The following is a 5,036-nucleotide window of genomic DNA, read 5'->3' on the forward strand; positions in this document are numbered from 1 at the left end:
TACATCTTATAATAAAATCGTGTACGATCAGTCGTCACAACAAACACATATAAAAATGCTATTTTAATTTTAAAATTATATCAGGTTCCAAAAATTCTTTACACAGAAAAAAAATCATTTTTAATTCAAGAAATAATTTTAAACAAAAAAATCCTTTTTCTCAACAAATTAATTAAAAATTCTTAAAGAATTCTTTTCTTCTCTAAAATTACTCTAAAATTCTTTACACTGAAAAAAAAAATCATTTTTAATTCAAGAATTAATTTTAAATAAAAAAAATCCTTTTTCTCAACAAATTAATTAAAAATCTTAAAGAATTCTTTTCTTTTTCAAGATTACTCTAAAATTCTTTACACAGAAAAAAAATCATTTTTAATTCAAGAATTAATTTTAAATAAAAAAATCCTTTTTCTCAACAAATTAATTAAAAAATCTTAAAGAATTCTTTTCTTCTCTAAAATTCTTTACACTGAAAAAAATCATTTTTAATTCAAGAATTAATTTTAAATAAAAAAATCCTTTTTCTCAAAAAATTAATTAAAAATTCTTAAAGAATTCTTTTCTTTTTCAAGATTACGCTAAATTTCTTTACACAGAAAAAAAATCATTTTTAATTCAAGAATTAATTTTAAGTAAAAAAATCCTTTTTCTCAACAAATTAATTAAAAAATCTTAAAGAATTCTTTTCTTTTTCAAGATTACTCTAAAATTCTTTACACAGAAAAAAAATCATTTTTAATTCAAGAAATAATTTTAAACAAAAAAATCCTTTTTCTCAACAAATTAATTAAAAATTCTTAAAGAATTCTTTTCTTCTCTAAAATTACTCTAAAATTCTTTACACTGAAAAAAAAATCATTTTTAATTCAAGAATTAATTTTAAATAAAAAAATCCTTTTTCTCAACAAATTAATTAAAAATTCTTAAAGAATTCTTTACTTTTTCAAGATTACTCTAAAATTCTTTACACAGAAAAAAAATCATTTTTAATTCAAGAATTAATTTTAAATAAAAAAATCCTTTTTCTCAACAAATTAATTAAAAAATCTTAAAGAATTCTTTTCTTCTCTAAAATTACTCTAAAATTCTTTACACTGAAAAAAAAATCATTTTTAATTCAAGAATTAATTTTAAGTAAAAAAATCCTTTTTCTCAACAAATTAATTAAAAAATCTTAAAGAATTCTTTTCTTTTTCAAGATTACTCTAAAATTCTTTACACAGAAAAAAAATCATTTTTAATTCAAGAATTAATTTTAAATAAAAAAAATCTTTTTTCTCAACAAATTAATTAAAAATTCTTAAAGAATTCTTTTCTTCTCTAAAATTCTTTACACTGAAAAAAATCATTTTTAATTCAAAAATTAATTTTAAATAAAAAAATCCTTTTTCTCAACAAATTAATTAAAAATTCTTAAAGAATTCTTTACTTTTTCAAGATTACGCTAAATTTCTTTACACTGAAAAAAAAAATCATTTTTAATTCAAGAATTAATTTTAAGTAAAAAAATCCTTTTTCTCAACAAATTAATTAAAAAATCTTAAAGAATTCTTTTCTTTTTCAAGATTACTCTAAAATTCTTTACACAGAAAAAAAATCATTTTTAATTCAAGAATTAATTTTAAATAAAAAAATCCTTTTTCTCAACAAATTAATTAAAAAATCTTAAAGAATTCTTTTCTTTTTCAAGATTACTCTAAAATTCTTTACACAGAAAAAAATCATTTTTAATTCAAGAATTAATTTTAAATAAAAAAATCCTTTTTCTCAACAAATTAATTAAAAAATCTTAAAGAATTCTTTTCTTCTCTAAAATTCTTTACACTGAAAAAAATCATTTTTAATTCAAGAATTAATTTTAAATAAAAAAATCCTTTTTCTCAACAAATTAATTAAAAAATCTTAAAGAATTCTTTTCTTTTTCAAGATTACGCTAAATTTCTTTACACTGAAAAAAAATCATTTTTAATTCAAGAATTAATTTTAAGTAAAAAAATCCTTTTTCTCAACAAATTAATTAAAAAATCTTAAAGAATTCTTTTCTTTTTCAAGATTACTCTAAAATTCTTTACACAGAAAAAAAATCATTTTTAATTCAAGAATTAATTTTAAATAAAAAAATCCTTTTTCTCAACAAATTAATTAAAAAATCTTAAAGAATTCTTTTCTTTTTCAAGATTACTCTAAAATTCTTTACACAGAAAAAAATCATTTTTAATTCAAGAATTAATTTTAAATAAAAAAATCCTTTTTCTCAACAAATTAATTAAAAAATCTTAAAGAATTCTTTTCTTCTCTAAAATTCTTTACACTGAAAAAAATCATTTTTAATTCAAGAATTAATTTTAAATAAAAAAATCCTTTTTCTCAACAAATTAATTAAAAATTCTTAAAGAATTCTTTTCTTTTTCAAGATTACGCTAAATTTCTTTACACTGAAAAAAAATCATTTTTAATTCAAGAATTAATTTTAAGTAAAAAAATCCTTTTTCTCAACAAATTAATTAAAAAATCTTAAAGAATTCTTTTCTTTTTCAAGATTACGCTAAATTTCTTTACACTGAAAAAAAATCATTTTTAATTCAAGAATTAATTTTAAGTAAAAAAAATCCTTTTTCTCAACAAATTAATTAAAAAATCTTAAAGAATTCTTTTCTTTTTCAAGATTACTCTAAAATTCTTTACACAGAAAAAAATCATTTTTAATTCAAGAATTAATTTTAAATAAAAAAATCCTTTTTCTCAACAAATTAATTAAAAAATCTTAAAGAATTCTTTTCTTCTCTAAAATTCTTTACACTGAAAAAAATCATTTTTAATTCAAGAATTAATTTTAAATAAAAAAATCCTTTTTCTCAACAAATTAATTAAAAATTCTTAAAGAATTCTTTTCTTTTTCAAGATTACGCTAAATTTCTTTACACTGAAAAAAAATCATTTTTAATTCAAGAATTAATTTTAAGTAAAAAAATCCTTTTTCTCAACAAATTAATTAAAAAATCTTAAAGAATTCTTTTCTTTTTCAAGATTACGCTAAATTTCTTTACACTGAAAAAAAATCATTTTTAATTCAAGAATTAATTTTAAGTAAAAAAAATCCTTTTTCTCAACAAATTAATTAAAAATTCTTAAAGAATTCTTTTCTTTTTCAAGATTACGCTAAATTTCTTTACACTGAAAAAAAATCATTTTTAATTCAAGAATTAATTTTAAGTAAAAAAATCCTTTTTCTCAACAAATTAATTAAAAATTCTTAAAGAATTCCTTTCTTTCTCCTTGAAGATACTCAAATGTTCTTAAGAAGATAATGAATCTTTTTTAATTCAAGAATTCTTTAAAGAGAAAAAGATCTTTCTTTCTCAATTCAAGAATTCTTTTCTTTCTCCTTCAAGATATTGAGGTGTAAGTGTTTTAAAAATTGATTGAATGTGTTTTGTCTATCTAATTGTCTAATTGTTTTGAGACAGAGTTGTAAGAAACTAGAAGTTAATCTCATGCTAGAACTCAAAATATATTTACGGAATTCAGGAAAATCTAAATTTTTATCTTTCACCTTAGAATTATCTACCTAAAAGGGTTCTTGGCGTTCTGGGCGCTAAAATTACCGTCTTTTAACATAATATCTTTTAAAAATATTAGACCAACATTTTGTATCTCTTGTACTACATTATAACCTATTCGCGCCACTGCACGCATTGTCGTTCTTCTTGATTGCATCCATATTTGTGGGACTGCTGTTGGATTTCTAATGACAACGATGAGCCCGGAAGGAGATTCTCAGAGGCCTTGAAGGGGTTGTTATTGATTGATGCTTTTTCCCCGGCGAGGTGATGTAAGAAAGTTACGAGTGGATAGATACTCGTTGAGATGTCATCTTCTGTTGTGCCCCGACTCATATAATACGCTGTCTTGCTGGTCTAGATAACGCAATCGCCCACTCAGGGTACTTCCTATTACTCCTCAATGCTGACTAACATCCTGCTGAACATCTCAAAAGTCCATCACGGACGCAAAGGCGTTCATCCAGCTTCGTTTGCTGTGAAAATGCAAAATGTTTATGTAAATGGTTTTATAAGGGGTTCTATAACAATGCACTCACCAAGAAAATTGTAAGAAAATGGGGAAAATCTGCAACCTTCCACAAAATCCTGATAGCCTTTATTCTCATGTGTTCCAAAGATATTGCTGATAAGGCCAAAGTACATCCGGATGTCGATGATGACGCCCTTGAAGGAAGACAAATTAATATCAATAAATTATTATTATTAGATCTTGTAAAGATTTTTTTTTAATTCTGGCACTCTGAGTAGCCGTTGATGATACAACGGATGAGCATTTCATAAGAAATGGGGGCCCATGGACAGACATAAAGTCTGTGGGCAAGATAAAACAAACAAAAAAAAACACAAGTAAAAAGTGAGGTTATGTTGGTTGTGAAAAAGGGGTTTTTTTCACATTTTTCAGAAGATTAAAAAAATAAATCACGCTGGGTAGGCGGTGGCCCCCATTTGTAGTCAAAAACACGATTATAATTTGATTTTAGGTTAAAATATTTGATTAATTTCTCCACAATGCGAATTGATTTGAAAAATCATCCGGGTCCGGACATGTCAATGGCGTGCAAAATTTTTCTTATTTTCTTCGTGATTTCACCGTTTTCCTATCAATATGTATTGTTGCTTACCTCATTTATGTATAAAGCTCTGCATTGACTTGATTTAATACACTTTTCTTTCTAATAACACGGCAGAAACAGCACAAAACACTTAATTGTTCGACTTCGAACAAACACAAGCGATGGCGACTCAAACGTCAAAATTTTTGGCGCGTTGCACAGCTGTACACTGTTACACTTTTTCTAGAAGTTTTTTTTAAGAAAAAAAATTTGAACGTTATTCAAAACGGAGTCCTGAACGCGAAGGACACGTTGCAATCCGTGTCTACTGACATTTCAACGATTTCGATGACTTTTTTCAGATATATTTTGGCGCAAAATAACATTTTCCCACAGATACCCAAAATGGCCAGGAGATGAA

The 5,036-nt window shown here is 23.5% G+C and overlaps 1 long non-coding RNA gene across 1 annotated transcript; it reads right to left on the bottom strand.

The window, feature by feature from the left end:
• Positions 1–2,211: 2,211 nt before the first annotated feature.
• Positions 2,212–4,826, bottom strand: LOC129793961 (uncharacterized). Its single transcript, XR_008750982.1, has 3 exons — positions 4,685–4,826; positions 4,100–4,226; positions 2,212–4,036 (listed from the first exon to the last, which is right to left on the bottom strand). It is a non-coding gene; the product is annotated as an uncharacterized LOC129793961 (long non-coding RNA).
• Between the last annotated feature and the right edge of the window lie 210 nt (positions 4,827–5,036).

The sequence above is a fragment of the Lutzomyia longipalpis genome, chromosome 3 (assembly GCF_024334085.1).
Source record: "Lutzomyia longipalpis isolate SR_M1_2022 chromosome 3, ASM2433408v1".
Classification (NCBI taxonomy): Eukaryota; Metazoa; Arthropoda; class Insecta; order Diptera; family Psychodidae; genus Lutzomyia; species Lutzomyia longipalpis.